This window comes from Gopherus flavomarginatus (assembly GCF_025201925.1).
Source record: "Gopherus flavomarginatus isolate rGopFla2 chromosome 13 unlocalized genomic scaffold, rGopFla2.mat.asm SUPER_13_unloc_1, whole genome shotgun sequence".
Lineage (NCBI taxonomy): Eukaryota > Metazoa > Chordata > Testudines > Testudinidae > Gopherus > Gopherus flavomarginatus.
In genome coordinates this window covers 3,254,246-3,273,694 of record NW_026114609.1, presented here as the reverse complement: position 1 = coordinate 3,273,694, position 19,449 = coordinate 3,254,246, and the positions used below count along the sequence as shown (strand labels likewise).

At 49.3% G+C, this 19,449-nt stretch overlaps 1 long non-coding RNA gene and 1 other non-coding gene across 2 annotated transcripts in view; one reads left to right on the top strand and one right to left on the bottom strand.

The window, feature by feature from the left end:
* Positions 1-1,196: 1,196 nt before the first annotated feature.
* Positions 1,197-19,449, bottom strand: part of LOC127040999 (uncharacterized) — a 341,937-nt gene continuing 323,684 nt past the window's right edge. The window contains exon 3 of the long non-coding RNA XR_007771577.1: positions 1,197-1,279. This is a non-coding gene — a long non-coding RNA (uncharacterized LOC127040999). The remainder of the gene's footprint in view (positions 1,280-19,449) is intronic.
* TRNAS-GCU (transfer RNA serine (anticodon GCU)) lies at positions 3,264-3,345 on the top strand. Its single transcript has one exon. It is a non-coding gene; the product is annotated as a tRNA-Ser (tRNA).

The following is a 19,449-nucleotide window of genomic DNA, read 5'->3' as shown; positions in this document are numbered from 1 at the left end:
AGTGAGAACTCTCAGCCTCTCATCCTCAGTCTCTACCCTGATTGGCTGAGCTGAGGGTTATTGACAGGGAGGAGACTCAGGTCCTTGTTCTTCTCTTTTACGACCAAGTAAATAAGTCGTAACCAGTCATATGTTTGAAGAATTTTGCTGCTTCTCTGCATTAATGGTCTCTGAGCAGTTCGTGATTCTCTCTAACATTGCAGTTCTCCTCAGATACTTGCTGAATAATTACTGTGCACTGTTGTTGGACTTGAGCTCATGTGAGAGCACTTTACTCAGGTCATTCCATGTATGAAATTCAAGATCTGATGATTACTTTCAAAATCAGGGTTCTTGGGTCCTATTCCCAACTCTGCCACTGACTGGCTGTGTAACCTGAGACAAGTCAATTCTCCTTTCTCAGCCTTAGCTTCTCCCTCTTTCATGTGGCGATAATAATGATCCGGTCTTACCTACCTCAACACACACTCTGTCTCTCCCCGCACACAAACGGTCTCCGCACTGAAGTTGAAAAGCAGCTGGCAATCTGGTAGGATGACCGTGGAACAATGGGGTAGAGAAACCTGCATCACTGAAAGTACAGCCATGAAGACACCACACACCAGCCTTCCCTAGCTGACAAAAAATCAACCCTCCACAGAAAGACCCCTATGGTGTCATACCCCAGCTCCCTAAGCCCTTAGCCACAACCACTTAACACGGGGACCTTTCTACACTCTGGTTCTGTTCTCACTGAAGGGTCATTTCCAATTGTTTGCTCAGACCAGCTTCCCCAGCACACTCACTGCTGTGCAGCTCTGTACGTGTGGCCCTGGCTGAACAGCAAGAATTCCTGCCCATTTCCCTACTGGCTGGAGCATGGTTAGAGTATGTTTGTGGTTGATTATGTCACTGTAGATTGTTTGTTTCCTGCCTTGGAAATTCAGACAATCCCTTTCCCAACATATCTCCAGCACATCAGTCCCTGGCTGGGTCTCCTGGGCAGTGGAAAACTTCCCTTGTTTGGTGCTGCCAAGGGGAACCTGCAGAGCTGAGAAGTCCTTTGACTTGGATCAAAGGGAAGTGTTGGATGGAATTTATCATAGAACCCTACCTGCTCCCCAGAGCCCCACAGGGAGAATCTAGAGAAGGGGGGAGTCATTTCTCCCCTGCACTCCCAGAAGAGCTGCTAGGACTCCTTCTTGCCAGCTACTCACCCCTGGATTCCTCCTCAGCTCCTGGGATCTTTCTGCTCCAAAGGCTCCAGAGGCCTGGGGTGGGGAGGGTGTCACTGCACAATCTGAAACACAAGGGAGGTTTCTGTAATTGAAGGAAGGAGCAGAAAATGGAGACGAAAGAAACAGAGAGAAAATGCTTCATCTCTCTCCCCTCCCCCTCCCAGCAAGAAATGTTCTCAAGGATCAGCGTTAGGGGAAATGGCGCCCTGGGCAAAACTTGTACTTTAGCACTTCCCCACTGCCCCTGGACGATCCCCTCCCCCTTTCCCCCCAGCTCCTGCACTCCCAACCCTTGCACCTCCTTCACCCATACTCCTGCCCCCTCCTGTGCCCTAACCCCTACACTGTGTCCCCTTTGCCCTTAAGTCCCACACTCCCTTCCTGTGCTACCAGCCATTGCCCCACTGCTGCACCCCCTTCACCCCTAACCCCTGCACCCCGTCCTGCACCCACGTGGGGACAGTGACCTGTGTGCATGGAGCAGCTCGCATTGCTGCCCGCCCCTCCCTGGAAAGCTGCACCTCCGGACACCCCTAGGAGCTGCGGGGGTGGGGTGCGGGGGCAAGAAGCGACATCATCTCAGTTCCCTGCATCCGGGTCACTTTCCTCTGCCAGGCTGCATAAGGGAAGGGCAGAGAGCAGCAGCTTCTGATGCTCCCCTCACAGCACAGCCCAGGTGGGGAAAGTGACCAGGAGGCATGGAGCACATAGTGTTGCTCCTCTCCCCCAACCCCCTATGGGGCCATGGAGGAGCACTGGGGCAGGGGAGAGCAGTGAGCACCTTTGCACTGGCACACGGTGCCCTTTGACCCCCTGAAGTCCGGGGTGGCTGCCGGAGGGCCCCACCCCTAATGCCAGCCAGGTTCCCCAGCACAAACAGTAGAGAACACAGAGAGACTGGCCACACACTGAGCAGCGATAGCCTGGGCAGCACATAATGGAGGCTTGGGGGGGCTCAGCCTCCCCAAACCTTGTGTCACCAAGAGGCAGTGGAGCCCATGACTAGGGGCCCTGGAGAAATTAGGTGGCCCCTGGAAAAGTCTCCCCCATGTCAGCCCCAGGTCTGGAGGATCTCTCACTCCGTGATACGGCCCGGGGGCTGCAGGAGGGGCACAGAGCTTCTCTGGTCTTGGGGCCACAGCGGGGCAGGAGTAAAGGAGTGACAAGGTGGGGCTAGTGGGGGAAGTGGTGGAACAGAGGTGACATAGTGGATGGGGCCGTGGGTGGAAGGTGTGGCCGGGGGCAGAGCCACAGACAGAAGTGAGGGGGCCTAGTTCCAGTGCTGGGGCCCCTGCACTTGTTCTCCCTTTCCCTGGGCTTTGCCATCACTAGCCCCTGCTTAACGTGTAGGGTTCAGTGGTCCCCAAAATGTGGGGCATGACTCCTAGGGGAACAAAGAGGAAGATTCATAGGGGCACCTCAGGGGCTGAGCCAGCCCCCATGGAGGGAGCACCAGTCAGCCCGACTCTGTCCCAGCTCTTTTCCAACCTCACCCTCAGCCTGGGCCCCTGACTGCCAGCTCGGCCTCGACCCTCTTAACCCTGTCTGCACCCCTCTCTTCAGCAAGCAACACCCCACTCCCAGCCCCAGTTTTCAACTGTGGCTCCGAGGGCCCACAGCCATGGATAAGAGGGCACAGTGTGAAATGTTTGGGGACCACTGCTTTAGGGTGACGTTCTGAATCACTTCTATGCAGTCCAATAAAAGCTATTCCTCACCCATCAGGACCGACTAAGTATGTTCTGCTGTCCTTCACTCATGCAGGAAGGATAATAACATTTCATACCACTCAGTGCTAAAGTGATTTGTAACCACCACCAGCCACAACTGGTCATTTTGGGGAAGCGGCCTCATCATGCTGCATACCTAGGCAGAGTAGGTGTGTCTATGCAAACACAGTTTCTTCCTGAAGCCTTTCCACAGCTGGTCAGTAGGTGTGAGGGGGGAGCTCATTCAGCCCCTGCTTCCGCTTAGTATTTAAAAACACCTGTGTCCCTATCTCTGCTGGCCTTAGATTTCTCATCCTGTCCATTTCCTGAAATCTCAGATGAGGTGGTCGAGTGGTTAAGGTGATGGACTGCTAATCCATTGTGCTTTGCATGCATGGGTTCAAATCCCATCCTCATCTGATGCATTTAGTCTTCATTCCTCCTTTCTAGACAGCCCTCTACCCCTTTGGTACCTGACAGATCAAACAAAAGCCTGCTCAGAAACCCCCTTGCTTTAAATAAAATGTCTAAATCTCAGATTTCTAAAAAAAAAAAAAATTCTCTAGTCCTGTATGTCTTAGTTTTTATCTCAAAAGGTAACAGCCTCAAAATCTCCCCCAAACACCCTGAGACCTCCCCAAATTATTAAAATACCCCAGTTCTCAGCAAGGCCATGACAGTGACCCACAGCTAGAGTGTCCTAGGCTAAGCTGTTCTGAAGGAGGCAACTCAAACATTTTCTCCCTGCTCCCTTTGGCAAGGTCTGACTGGGAAAAACAAAATTCCCAAACTGAAAATTTTCGGCTGAAAAACCAGTACTAGTTATTTGGGGACTTTGGTATGAATGTATTATTATTATTATCTTCTGATTTATGAATCAGTTTTGTCATCCAGGTGTGTTTCCAGCTGTTGATTTGTGGGGGAGATTTGCCAAGTCATGATGTCTCGTCCCCTCTTTCATAGTTTCTTCCAACTTTCTAGAAAGCTCTTTTGCTATGATGTGAGTCAAGCAGTGTCCATTGTTGCTGTGTTATCTCGGCAAAGTCTGCATTGTACCCAGTTCCTGGGATAGTCCTTGGGACTGTAGCCACCTTTAATGGGCCAGCAGCTAGTCTGGCTCCTCCATTTTTGCACCTGAAAGGCTGGTGGGGGGCATTTCCCAACCTCATAACATATTTCTGTAATGCACACAGAGCAAACTTCATAACTTCCCAAACCAGTGAGAGCACATACAATGCAAGAAGACATTAAGGTTCAACAGATGAACAGTTCAAGATTTTTGAAATGATACCTCACCAGGCAGACTTTGTTCAAAACGTATCATCACTATATGAGAGTGGTAAATATGGGGTTTGCAGGGTGCTGCTTTGAGCACAGCGTGCCACACCTGGGCTTCCATTGCAATGGGAACGTACCCTTAGAATCCATCTCTCCCGGATAAAGATGGCAGCATGGCTGGCCTGGGTCATCTGACTTGGGCTCATGGAGCTAAAGCTGAGAGGCTAAAACAGTGGTGCAGATATTTGTGTTCACACTGAAGCCTGGGTTCAGAAACCCTCACCCCTCGTGGGGTCTCAGAGGTTGGGTTCAAGTCCATATGTCTGCACTGTAATTTTATAGTCTTGCAGTCCAAGTCCCATAACCCTGAGTCAGCTGACCTGGGCTTTGAGACAGGTGACCTGAGTGTTTTAATCGTAGTGTAGACATAACACTAGGATAGGTCTAGGAGTCCAGAAGGCTGGGAGGGAGTTTAGCAAGTGGAAATGGTAAAACCGCAGGGAAGTATTACTCTGGACTCATGGCAGTTCTCCGTTGGTCTGTCTGCTTTTGAGGCAGGGATAATAACTGCCAGTGGTGCCCTGTTGAGTGGTTTTTGGGGCACCTGCTCTTGGCTGTTGTCAGAAGGACCTTTGGTCTAGCCCAGTGTGGGGTTTTCTTATGGTTTAAATTACACACACAGGCAGTGATAACAGAGTTACTGAACGTTTGGGAGTTTGGAGCTGGTAGGTCAGTGGTCCAGTCCCCTCATGGATGACCCCCTCCCTCTGGGACAGGGGCAGGTCTGAGCTCTCACACCAAATGCTCATTGTGGCTGCCAAAATCTGTGGGCAGTTCACCTAGTTTATGCAGAGGGTTGAGTCCTGCTTTGTACCCAGTGTCTGAGAATGAAATTCCTAAACCACTCTATGAAATAATGAATGCAGCAGGATATGCTATTGTCCCTGCCTCAAAGCAGACAGACTAATGGAGAAATGCCATTGAGTCCAGGGTAATACTTCATTGCGGTTTTACCTTTTTTGCTTGCAAAAACTCCCTCCCAACTTTGAGGGGGCCCAGAGCCCAGTATTGAGCCTGAGCTGAGACATCTACACTGCAAATTTACCACCCCATGGCCAAAGCCTCGGGAGCCTGAGCTGGCATTGGACAGCCCTGGATGTTTCATTGCAGCGTGGACATAACGTAGTATTATGTCTGCACTGTCATAAACACACCCAAGTCACTATTCTGAAACCCTGGGTCAGTTGATTCAGGCTTGTGGGGTTTGTGCTGCAGGGTTATAAAATTACTGTATAGACACTTGGGCTTGAGCCCAGCCTCCAACACCCCACAAGGGGTGAGGGTCTCCGAACCTGGGCTCCAGTCTGAGCCTAAATGTCTACACTGCAGTTTTTAGCCTCACAAACCTGAGCCCCAGGAGTCCAAGTCAGATGATCCAGGCCAGCCGGGCCACACTGCTATTATTACGTTATAGATGCCCTCTCAGGGTATGTCTACATTGCAATGTAAGCCCAGGGTTAGCAGAAGTCATGTCAGCAGCCCCAACGCATAAACATAAACCACGAGGAAAAGACCCACCCCCCAAATAAAGCTGGGCAGTGTCCTTCTCCCTACGGTTCATAAGCCCAGCAATCAAAAGTCCTTTAACATGAGCCATCCCCTCTCTGCACCTCACTCACAGCTGTCGTCCTTAGTCAGTGCAAGCCCAGAGATGCCTCTGTAGAGTTCACCTGCCATCCTGGGTGGAAAGTGGGGAAAATAAGAAGGCACTATTCTCACTATGTTCTCACTCCTCCCTCCACGGCCACCCTGTCCTAACACTGATCTAACCCCTAAATTTAGTATTAGGACCCAGGCACTGGCCCATTTGGCTTTTGAACCCCTGTCCCCTGCCTAGCAAGTGCTATTGAACTGAGCTTGAGTCCCTCAGTCGAGGTCTGCCGAGCAGAGTTGTGCTGCCCTCAATTTACACAACAAGGATAACAACGTTTTATTTCTCCTGCCCCAATAACAAGGAGACTGGGAATCCACCACCAAGCAAAAGTGATCATTTCAGCAAGCAATCCAACATATTTCCAACATACTGTAAAATCCACATGCAAACTCATACACGAAACCTTGCAAGAAAATTTTCCTGAGGGGGGTCTGAAGCACCTGCTGCTGGAGGGAAGGAGGGAGCCGTGGTTTGGGATTGACGGGCACTAGGAATAGGAGGGGGCTGTGGGTTGGGATTGAGGGGGCTGTGGGTAGGGACAGAGGAGAAGGGTGAAGAGGAGTAGGCTCTGATTGGGAGTGAGAAGCAGTGTGCATAGGAGGGGACTGAAGTTTGGGACTGAGGGGCACGGGGAAAAGAGGGGACATGGGTTTATGCTGAAGAGCATCGTCATTTGGGGATCCAGCAGGAAAGGGAAAAGCAGCATTGATTCTAATTCCTAGGGATATTCTATGTGTTTGTATGTGTGTGTGTGTGCAGGGAAGGAACATGCTATATGCCCAGAGGCCTTTATTCTCCAGGCTGCAAGGACAGAGGGGCTGTCAGGAAGTTGCCCCTTCAAACCCACACACAAAAAGGACCTTCTGAGGAAAGGGAAAATCCTGAAGAGAAAATGTTACATCAAAGAGACTCCAGAGAGACAGTTTAGATCTTGGAAACTAGTTTACCACCTGACAATGGACTTGAACCCTGGATCCTCAAGTTAAAAGCCTGATGCTCTGCCAACTGAGCTTTCCAGACTCACAAAGAAGAAGAGCAACTTGGTGCAGAGAAGAACTAGTCAAGAAAACAAGAGGGAAACAGTAGGGAAAACCTGCTGATCTCTCTGGCCTGGTCAACACTACAAGTTTATATCTAATTTAGCAGCATTAATTGCATGAACCCTGCACCCGTCCACAACAACAAAGCCCTTTATATCGATATAAAGGCTCTTAATACCGATATCTGTCCTCCTCCCCGACGAGGGGAGTAGCACTGAATCAGTATTTGCTATGTCGGATTAGGGTGTAGTGTGGCTGCAATTCAGCTTTATTGGCCCCCTTTGAGCTCTGCTTGCAGAGGCAATAAAGTCAGTGTTGTTTCAAATTCCTGCATTCTTTATTACTTCATCACACAACAGGGGGATCACTGCCACAGTAGCCCAGGAGGGGTGGGGGAGGAGGGAAGCAACGGGTGGGGTTGTTGCAGGGGCACTCACTAGAATGGCATGCAGCTCATCATTTCTGCGGATGTCTGGGGCTCTGACCCAGAGTGGCCGTTTGACTCTCTGGTTCTTTAGTAGACTTGCCTGATAGTCTAGACAGGAGTGACTCTCCCTTTAGACAAAACTCAAAGAAGGGAATGACCTGGGGAGTCATTCCCATTTTTGTCCATGTGCCCCTGGCCAACTTCACCGAGGCCGGCCAGAGCACCCATGACAGCAGCAGATGGTACAGTATAACTGGTAATTGTCATTGTCAACTTGCAAAGCAGCAGACAGGACGGTATGGCTGGTAACCATCTTTTGCTAACTTGCAAAAGGCAAGGGGATGCTGCTGTGTAGTGCTGCAGTACCGTGTCTGTCAGCACAATCCAGTAGTCATACGGTGACGGTGAAAAAAGGCTGAAAGGGCTCAATGGTTGTCATGCTATGGCGCCTGCCCAGGCAATCCGGGAAAAGGATGTGAAATGATTGTCTGCCATTGCTTTCACGGAGGGAGGACTGAGTGATAACATTTACCCAGAATCACCCACGACACTGTTTTTTGCCCCATCAGGCACTGGGATCTCAACCCAGAATTCCAATGGGTGGGAGAGACTGCAGAAACTACGGGATAGCTATGGGATAGCTACCCACAGTGCAACTCTCCGGAAATTGACACTGCCTCGGTATATGGACCGCACACCGCTGAACTAATGTGCTTAGTGTGTCCGCGTGCACTCGACTTTATACAATCTGTTTCCAAAAACTGGTTTCTGTGAAATCGAATAATCCCATAGTGTAGACATACCCTGTGATTAACAACTTTTGTGGCTAACTGAAAGGCTGATGGTTCAAACTCAAGTGAAGATGGAGGTGGTTTTTTTTAGTTATGAGAATCCAGTTCATTTTAATGGGCAGAAAATCTCCTCAATGCTTGTCTAGCCTCATTGGGCAAGCATAAGTGCCACTTTCCACCAGATGCATTGGTGGTATAGTGTGAGCATAGCTTTCTTCCAAGTAATTGATTGGGGTTTGAGTCCTAGCCAGTGCAATGATGTGATGTTTTCTCTGCTGGAATTAGTTTAATTTCAGTCACATTGTATCAGTTTAGCAATGGAATGAGAGAATCAATGTTCTGCAGGTCATTCAACACACAATGGAGGAAGAAAGGGGTGGGACTAGACAATAAGTCGTTGGAGTTATCCTGGTATTACAATGTTTGGTTTTTTTAAAAAAACTTCCTTTACTTCCCTCTCACTTTTAGACTCAGAGCCTTTAAGGTCAGAAAGGACCAATGTGACATCTAGTCCGTCCTGCTGCACCTTACAGGCCAAAGACCCCCCTCCCCTCCTGTAATAGACCCGGGAGGGGAGGCAGCTCTGTGCACTGCCCCTACCCCAGGCAGCACATGGATGACCTCTGCCCCCCTCCCCTAATGGGTGTGCAGAGATGTGCCAGCAGCACTAAGGTGGCTCCCTGCCCACTCTGCCTCCGTCCCTCCGTGTCACTCCCAGAAATGGCCAGCATGTCCCGGCATCCCCTGGGGCGGGGGGAGTGTCTCCATTGACTACCCCTGCCCCGAGTACAACTCCGCAGCCCCCACTGGCCAGGAACTGCAGCCAATGGGAGCTCTGGGGGCAGAGCCTGCAGGCAGCGGCACACAGAGACCCCCTGGCACGGCCCACCTAGGACCTGCTCCTGCACCTAGGTTGTGTGTACCAGTCACTTTGGGAGCTGCAGTGCCCGGGATAAGCGCCACCCCTCTTGTACCTCAACCCGCTCCCCCAGCACAGAGCCTGCATCCCACACCCAAATTTCCTCCCAGAGCCTTGCTTGTTTTCCTTTCACCCCAGAACCATCCTTCTTCTCCTGGGATGCAAGTAGCCATCCCTGGGAAGCCAAGAGGTAGGCACAGGATTCTACCTCCCAGCAGCCAACCACACTTCCCCAGGCTTTTCAGGCTTTGCAGAACAAATGGGCTTAGCTTCTGCCCTGCCTTCCTCACTAGACTTTCCTCTTTTGCCCCATTCCTGCCTCACTCCCTCCTTTGGCAAGTCACACAAAGGAAGCCAGCAGGAAGAGCTGGTCGCCATAGGCCAACCTCGAAGGGCAGAGGAGACAAGCCACAAGGCTTCAAAAGGTGACTGGCCAAGGTCCTCTAGCTTTCACCTGCTGATGCTAAGCTTTTTCCCAGATCATTTTACCACCCTCTGTCCTGCTGGGGTTGAGCTTACCGCAGCTGTTACCCAAAATTGGGCCGCTAGTAAGCGTAGGGAGGACGAATGACCCACCAGAGTTTGGCAGAAAGCAGCAGGTTTATTTTACGACAGCTACGTTCAAAAGAAGAAGTGGGGGTGTCACACTCACACTTGCATACTCATGCTCTCAGGACAGGCACAGCACTGGAGATGTCAGGATTCTGCAAGGTAAGTGTCCCACAGTGCAGCTATGGACGGTGCGATGAAGGTAAGTCTTTCGGAGGCACAATGAAATACAATGCAGAGACCACTGGCAGCAATCCAGGCCAATTTCATTCACTGGAGGTACAAGCTTGTGAGTGACTCCTGAGCACATGGCCCCTTCTCCTTTTAGGACCTGCACCTAATGGCCTGCGACTAGAGATGACTTGGCTGCATCTGGTTGGTCACGCTCCACTCTGGGCAGTGTCCATGCTCTGGGTGTGTGAGTGCTGCCTAATTAGAGTCCCAGACACCTTGTCTACTGGAAGCTCTTCTTCTGCTCTTCAACCAGCAGCCATTCATTCCCACAAGCATTCCAGGAGAGGGAGGGGGAAAACCACTTCACAGGTATTCAGAGAGGGAGAGGAGACAAAAGCAGGAGGAGGGAGTATAACACCACCTATTGAGCATACAGGACAGGCCAGTAGGAGCTGGGAAAAGGAAGCCATCATGTTTCTGCCTGGTTTTAAACCAGGACTATTTGCATGTCAGCAACATGATAGCCACTACACTACAGAAACTCTGTTGCAATGTTTCTGCTCCTCCCTTCATAAGAATGGCCATACTGGGTCAGACCAAAGGTCCATCCAACCCCATATCCTATCTGCCGACAGTGGCCAATGCAACATGCCCCAGAGGGACTGAACCTAACAGGTAATGATCAGTGATCTCTCTCCTGCCGTCCATCTCCACCCTCTGACAAACAGAGGCTAGGGATACCATTCCTTACCCATCCTGGCTAATAGCCATTCATGACTTAACCTCCATTAATTTATCTTCAAAAAGAACAAGGAGTAATTGTGGCACCTTAGAGACTAACAAATGTATTTGAGCATAAGATTTCATGGGCTAAAACCCACTTCATCGGATACATGCAGTGGAAAATACAGCAGAAGAGATATAGATTAGATACACACACACACACACACACACACACACAGAGAACATGAAAAAATGGATGTTGCCATACACACTATAACAAGAGTGAGCAGTTAAGATGAGCTATTTCAGCAGGAGAAAAAACCTTTTGCAGTGTAATCGGATGGCCTATTTCCAACAGTTGACAGGAAGGTGTGAGTACAGTAGGGGACAAATAAACATGAGGAATAGTTTTACTTTGTGTAATAACCCATCCACTCCCAGGCTTTATTCAAGCCTAATTTAATGGTGTCCACTCTGCAACTTAATTCCAATTCAGCAGTCTCTCGTGGGAGTCTGTTGTTGAAGGTTTTTTTGTTGTAATATTGTGACTTCTAGGTCTGTAATCAAGTTACCAGGAAGATTGAAGTGTTTCTCCGACTGGTTTTTTGAATGTTATAATTCTTGATGTTTTGATTTGTTTCCTTTTATGCTTTTATGTTGAGACTGTCCTGGTTTGGCCAATGTACATGGCATAGAGGCATTGCTAGCACATGACGGCATATATCCCATTGGTAGATATGCAGGTGAATGAGCCTCTGATAGTGTGGCTGATGTGATTAGGTCCTATGATGGTGTCCCCTGAATAGATATGTGGACAGAGTTGGCAACGGGCTTTGTTGCAAGGATAGGTTCCTGGGTTAGTGTTTATGTGTTTTGGTTGCTGGTAAGTATTTGCTTCAGGTTGGGGGCTGTTTGTAAGGAAGGACTGGCCCGTCTCCCAAGATCTGTGATAGTGAGGGATCATCCTTCAAGATAGGTTGTAAATCCTTGATGATGCACTGGAGAGGTTTTAGTTGGGGACTGAAGGTGATGGGTAGTGGGTTGTATTACTTTCTTCCTTGGACCTGTCCTGTACTAGGTGACTTCTGGGTACTCTTCTGGCTCTGTCAATCTGTTTCTTCACTTCAGCAGGTGGGTAGTGTACTTGTAAGAACGCTTGATAGAGATCTTGTAGGTGTTTGTCTCTGTCTGAGGGGTTGGAGCAAATGTGGTTGTATCTTGAGCTTGGTTGTAGACAATGGATTGTGTGATGTGGTCTGGGTGAAAGCTGGAGGCACGTAGGTAAGTATAGCGGTCAGTATGTTTCCAGTATAGGGTGGTGTTTATGTGACCATTGCTTATTAGCACAGTAGTGTCCAGGAAGTGGATCTCTTGTGTGGACTGGTCCAGGCTGACCTTGTAGGTGGGATGGAAATTGTTGAAATCATGGTGGAATTCCTCAAGAGTTTTCTTTTCCATGAGTCGAGATGATGAAGATGTCATCAGTGTAGGGCAAGTAGAGTGGAGGCATTAGGGGATGAGAGCTGAGGAAGTGTTGTTCTAAGTCAGCCATAAAAATGTTGGCAAGCTATGTGGCAATGCGAGTACCTATAGCAGTGCCGCTGACTTGAAGGTATACATTGTCCCCAAATGTGAAATAGTTGTGGGTGAGGACAAAGTCACAAAGTTCAGCCACCAGGTTTGCCGTGACATTATCGGGGATACTGTTCCTGACAGCTTGTAGTCCATCTTTGTGTGGAATGTTGGTGAAGAGGGCTTCTACCTCCATACTGGCCAGGATGGAGTTTTCTGGAAGATCACCAATGGATTGTAGTTTCCTGAAGAAGTCAGTGGCATCTCGAAGACAGCTGGGAGTGCTGATAGCATAGGGCCTGAGGAGGGAGTCTACACAGCCAGACTATCCTGCTGTTAGGGTGCCACTGCCTGAAATGATGGGGCATCCAGGATTTCCAGGTTTATGGGTCTTGGATAGCAGACAGAATACCCCTGCTGCTTTTTTGGCCTGCTGCTTCTCTGTCTGGGATGTTTTTTGTCTGCCCTGGCACACAAAAATGGCATCATTGTGAGCGCCCACGAAGGCAAGATGAATTTTGGCTGCCTTGCTCAGCTTGACTTGCTTCCTCACCCCATTCCTGCCTTAGATCCTGGGTTACCTGGTGGCTGAAGATGGTCCATTGTCTCAAGCAGTGCCAGAGCCTGACGCAGTGCCCCTGGGCAGCCTTTGCTCTGCACATACCGGCCATGCACATTTGCAAATACTTTAAAGTGCCTGTCAGTAAGTTCTGGGGACAGTTGCTCACCTTCAGAGGAAGTTCCCTAAAATTGGCCTGTCTCACCCAGTGGTACATTGACCTCTGTTCAGATTGAGCCAAGGAGGTGGAGGGGCCTAGCTGCTGTGGCTGCCGCTTCTGTGAGGGCAGCCACTGTTGCGGATGAAGCCATCCTACAAGCACCTTCCACCTAGCCACCCACTGAAAATCCTGTAGGGTGTAAGGTGAGAGTAGAAGAACACTAGAGGGGGGGCCTCCCCCTTCCCTCATCATCAGCCATCCCATACCCGGAGCTACTCCCAGTGGGGCAAAAATAGTACAACCATATCGGAAGAGTCAGTTGCGTTCTTTGTGGTTGCCCCACCATTTCCCTTGGGCCTGACCTGCCTTCCAGCTCAGCCACCACTGAAAATTGAAACACAAAAAAGTAGAGCCGTACAAGGCTTCAAAGCCCACCAAACCCAGCCCCCTTCTAATATGGCAGAAAAGCCACATGTCTCCTGACTAGGGAGGGACGTCCTATTGCCCCACAGGAAGTGGAAGGCCATGGTGTTCAGTCTCTGTAGCACTCATGGAGCAGAGGGAAACACATGGCTGAGGAAATTCCCCACAGCCAAAAGATAGGTCTTGAGCATCACAGCTTTGTAGGCTAATGACAAGGTCCACTTATGCCATTGGCTGAACCTTTCCTCACAGGCCAACAACCGCTTCTCCCAGTTCGCGTTCCCCACCTCATCCCCAACCGAATGGTAGAAGGCCCAGCTCATCAACCTGTCCACTCTTGCAGCCCTCCTTTTCCACCCTGACTGATAGGGAGAAGTATTGAGCCTCCCTCCCTTAGGCTCTTCAGCATTCCTGGGGACACCAACACTGCCCAAGTGACTTTGGGCCAGTAGGTCAACCAATAGGGCTGCCTCCCAGGCCAGGCTGCAGCCCAGCTTCAGGACTCAGAGGAAATGCAGCTCGCATCCCTATCTACAGGACTCCATGCACAACCAGGCTTCTGGATCAAACATCCCCTCTTGTGCTCAAGTCACAACAGCTAGCGAGCAAAAGACAGACTTTCATGGCTTTGAGAAAGCAAGACAGAGCCTTGGAAGACCCAGTAGGGTTAGGTGCCACAGGAATTGCTCTCAGAACCCACTGAGACTTCAACTCAGATTGCAGGATTCAAAATCCTGAGTGCTGGCCCTTACACAATGGGACCAATAGGGAACCCCCAGACCTCTGCTGAGTTCTGATGAGGATGACCCTGTGTGGGCAACCCTGCATTTCTCACCAAGTTGTCATGCAGCAGTTTGCTGCAGCTCACAGAGGCCTTTCTTAATCCAGACTGAGAGGCCAGTGGGCATGTGAGGAAGTTGCCCCTTCAGTCCTAGGCAATACATGGCCCTTCCTAGGAAAGGCCAAGTCCTGAAAAGGAGAAGCTGAAGTAAAGGAGCATCCTCAAAAGATGCCTTCTGAAGATCTTGGAAGGTATTACAGGGAGAACTGTCTTTTTCACTGACCTGAACCGTAGACCCTCAGATTAAAAGCCTGATGCTCTACCAACTGAACTGAACAGGCTCACATGTACAAATGCAAATTTCATGCAGAAGAGAAATTAGTCATGAAAAGGAGGGCAGGAAACAATACAGAAAACTTGCTACTCTTGCTTTCTTAGCAGTCCTAGCCCCAGCCTGCTCCTCCATCTGGCGCCCTGAGGCCTTATTCTTTCTTTAGCTAAATATCAAATCCAGGAGAAAACACAGTTATACAGAAATGTCATTGGAAATACAAAAATAAAAAAGGAAAATGCAATTCCCATCACTTTAGCGTATCTGGGCCATTCCTGTATCGAGAGGACCTGCTAAGGTCCCTGTGTGCTTACGAGAAACCTGGAGGAACTCATACCACAGCCTGAACATGAAACTCAACTGCTCCCAGGTGCCGCAGTAAAATTCTTTCCCTGCTGTGATGTTGCACTCCATAGGATTTTATGAAAATATGCTAATGAGTGTGAATATAAAGTAACTGAAATATGCTTCATGCAAAAGGTCTCTTGTAAGGTATCATTACAAAGCTTATAATCTACTGCGTGTGTTCATCCTATTTGTATGAACCGATCATTCCTGTATCTGAAACTAGAAATATGAAATATAACTCTGAGGTACTATTGTAATGAGGCAAAGTGTGGGCCATTAATAGTGGTTTGGACTCTTGATGGCTCCCATTAACTAGGACAATTGACTGGAGATGGCTCTGTCCTGCACTATCTGTGAGTCAGGTCAGGAAGAATGAAGGCTTGGGGTCTCACAGGACATGTGACCATGTCACCTGGTACAGGAATCCGTCTTAAACCTGGGGCTTTTCCCCAGGAGAGAGACAAAAGATTCCTGCCTTGTAGCAAAGCTGTATAAGGGATGGAACGGAAGAAAGGTGGCTGCAGTCATGAGAAATCCCCTAGCTACCTTGAGCTGGAACAAGGACTATACTGGTGAAAAGATTGTGATCAGACAAGAAATAAGTCTAGTCTGCAAAAGAAGCGTATTGGAAGATCTCTGAGGGTGAGACTTGATCTGTATTGAGTTTCATACTGTATTAGGCTTGGACTTGCCTGTTTTTGTTTTATTTTGCTCTATGGAGAATACAAATGGCACAGAGAAGGAAAAGATAATGCCATAGAAAAGTCTCTATGTGCGTGTGTGTGTGTTAGATGGCTGGGAGGGTGTCTAGAAACCACTCTCCTCTAGTTTCTTTTCTCTGATTTCCTTTGGAAAACCTGAACCAGGGAACAGAAGCCATTATTACCTCTGAGGCTTGAACTCATGACTTTGGACTATGAGACTGATACGCTGTCAACTGCACTAAGAAGACTCGGTAAAGCTTTAGGCTCCGGGCATATAGGACCCTCCTACATTGGTGATGGGGCAGGGAAGGAGCCAGGGGTGTGCTGGAAGAAGCAGGGAACTCTGGTGCCCACAGACCTGTCCTGGTAGCTTTCTCAGCAGCAGAGAAATCAATTTGCCCTGCCAGTGAACAATCTCCTGCAACTAATGGCAGCACAGGGGGGATGTTTCCAAGCTGTGCACCTACTGCCACATTTTGGAACTTACTCTCCTTTTCCTAGCAGGGCACTTTCCATGGGAATTATGCAAAGCAAACTACACAGGTAAGAGGAACAAGCTGGGGAAAGTACATGGGGAACAGAATCCAGGGCTCCAGATAAGGCCTGAATTTATAATCCCAGCAGCTTGCCCTTCTGCACTAACCAATTGCACCACTGCAGATGCTGTTTAGATGGATTTGGGAAGCAGGCAGTTCCCAGTCTCTGTGGTTCACACCTTTGCCTGGTAATTGAAAAGCAGCTGGTTCAAACCTAATTCAAGATGCGGCTTTTCAGTGATGAGACTCCAGTACGTTTTAACAGGAAGAAAATCTCCTCTATTCTGGTTTAGCCCATTTGACTCCTTCTGCCCATGTCCCCCGCCCCCCTAGTCTCTTTCCTTCCCCACTGGGGCCATGCAGAGAGGAGCCGCAGTCAGTCTCTGTCACAGAGAGTCTGTATCCTACAAACGGAGGGAGGGGTCACTCTAAAACATTGATAATGGGGAGGGGAGGGTGTGCGTGGTTAGGGGCAGAAAGGATGGAGACCTAACGATAGGGCCCAGAGAGATTCCTCCAAACAGGGGAGATCCCCTGCTGCCCCCCATCTGCGGGAAGAACAACTGTGTGTGGGGGTCTCCACATGCCACATGCGTTCCCGCCCCAGAGCCAACTGTGGCAATGGGAGCTGCAGGGCTGGAGTCTGTGGGCAGCAGTGCTCAGAGATGCCCCCGGACCTCCTGCTTAGCGACTGCTGCCAGAAGGGGGTGCGGGTTGCTTTCAGAGATGCCTGAGGTAAATGCTGCACCCTTCATCCTCTCTTGTACCGCCAACCCCCTGCCCCAACTCAGGCCCCACACCTGCACCCAAACTCCTTCCAGGACCCTGCTCCTTGCACACCCTCCTGCACCTCAACCCCCTGACTGAGCCCGACCCTGCACCCAAACTCTCTCCCAGAGCGCAGCCCCTCTCCCTCCCACACCCAAACTCCCTCCCAGAGCCTTAGGCAGGTGTGTGTGGGGAGGGGGTCAGGACTTGGTCTCATTCTGGGCACCAGCAAAAATTATACAAACCTGCCGCCTCTGTCCAGCCCAACCTTCTGTTCTCATAGACTCATAGACTCATAGGTCAGAAGGGACCAATCTGATCATCTAGTCTGACCTCCTGCACAAGGCAGGCCACAGAACCCCACCCATCCAATTTTATACAACCCCTATCCCAGGACCGAGTTATTGAAATCCTCAAAAATGGTTTGAAGACCTCAAGCTGCAGAGACACCACCAGCAAGCGACCCGTGCCCCACGCTGCAGGAAGGCGAAAAACCTCCAGGGCACCTGCCAATCCGCCCTGGAGGAAAATTCCTTCCCGACCCCAAATATGGCGATCAGCTAAACCCTGAGCATGTGGGCAAGAGTCACCAGCCAGCACCCAAGAAGGAGTTCTCCGCAGCAACTCAGTACCCATCGCATGCAACATCTCCCCGCAGACCATTGAGCAGACCTGTCTGGTGGTAATTCAAGATCAATTGCCCAAATTAACGATCTTATCATAACATCCCCTCCATATACTTATCAAGCTTTGTCTTAAAGCCAGGAAAGTCTTTTGCCCCTACTACTTCCCTCGGAAGGCTATTCCAGAACTTCACTCCCCTAATGGTCAGAAACCTTCGTCTAATTTCAAGTCTAAACTTCCTAATATCCAGTTTATACCCATTCGTCCTCGTGGCTACATTAGTACTAAACTTAAATAATTCCTCTCCCTCCCTAACGTTAACCCCCTTGATATATTTATATAGGGCGAGCATATCCCCCCTCAGCCTTCTTTTGGCCAGGCTAAACAAGCCAAGCTCTTTGAGTCTCCTTTCATAAGGCAGTTTTTCCATTCCTCGGATCATCCTCGTAGCCCGTCTCTGAACCTGTTCCAGTTTGAATTCATCCTTCTTGAACATGGGACACCAGAACTGCACACAGTATTCCAGATGGGGTCTCACCAACGCCGTATACAACGGTACTAACTCCTCCTTATCCTTGCAGGAAATACCCCGCCTGATGCATCCCAAAATCGCATTTGCTTTTTTACAGCCGTATCACATTGGCGACTCATAGTCATCCTGCTATCAACCAGTACCCAAGGTCCTTCTCTTCCTCCGTCGCTTCCAACTGATGCGCCCCCAACGTATATCCAAAATTCTTATTATTAATTCCTAAATGCATGACCTTGCACTTTTCACTATTGTATTTCATCCTATTTCTATTACTCCAGTTTACAAGGTGGTTCAGATCTTCTTGAATAGTATCCCTGTCCTTCTCCGTGTTAGCAATACCCCCCAGCTTCGTGTCATCCGCGAACTTTATTAGCACATTCCCGCTCTTTGTGCCAGGTCAGTAATAAAAAGGTTAAATAAGATCGGTCCCAAAACCGATCCTTGAGGGACTCCACTGGTGACCTCCTTCCAGTCCGACAGTTCACCTTTCAATACGACCCTCTGGAGTCTCCCCTTAACAGTTCCTTATCCACCTTACAACTTTCATATTCACTCCCAGCTTTTCCAATTTAACTAACAGCTCCCCGTGCGGAAACCGTGTCGAACGCCTTACTGAAATCTAGGTAAATTATATCTACCGCATTTCCTTTATCTAAGTAATCCGTCACCTTCTCAAAGAAGGAGATCAGATTGGTTTGGCACGATCTACCTTTAGTAAATCCGTGTTGCAATTCGTCCCAATTACCATTGACCTCTATGTCCTTAACTACTTTCTCTCTTAAAATTTTTTCCAAGACCTTACATACTACAGACGTCAAGCTAACAGGCCTATAATTACCCGGATCACTCTTTTTCCCTTTCTTAAAAATAGGAACTACATTAGCAATCCTCCAGTCATACGGCACAACACCCCGAGATTATCGATTGCTTAAAAATTCTCGCTAACGGGCTGGCAATTTTCACGCGCCAGTTCCTTTAATATCCTCGGTGGAGATTGTCCGGGCCCTCCGACTTCGACCATCGAGCTGTTCAAGTACGGCCTCTACTCAGTTGCAGTAATATCCACTTCCATATCCACATTCCCGTTTATCATCCCTCCATCATCGCAAGGTTCCTCACTAGTCTTATTAAAAACCGAGGCAAAGTACTTGTTTAGATGTTGGGCCATGCCTAGGTTATCCTTAACCTCCATTCCATCCTCAGTGTATAGCGGCCCCACTTCTTCTTTCTTTGTTTTCTTCTTATTTATGTGGCTGTAGAACCTTTTAATATTGGTTTTGATTCCCTTTGCAAGTTCCAGTTCAATGCGGCTTTTAGCCTTCCTCACTTTATCCCTACATGTTCTGACTCAGCAAGGTAGCTTTCTTTACTGATCCTGCCTTCCTTCCACTCCCTGTAAGCTTTCTGCTTTTGTCCTAATCCCTTCTCTGAGTTGCTTGCTCATCCAGTTTGGCCTGCAATCCTGCCCACGGTTCTTTTCCCCTTTCTCGGGATGCAGGCTTCCGACAGTCTCCGCAGCTGTGGACTTAAAGTAATTCCAGGTCCTCCTCACATTTAAATCCACTAATTT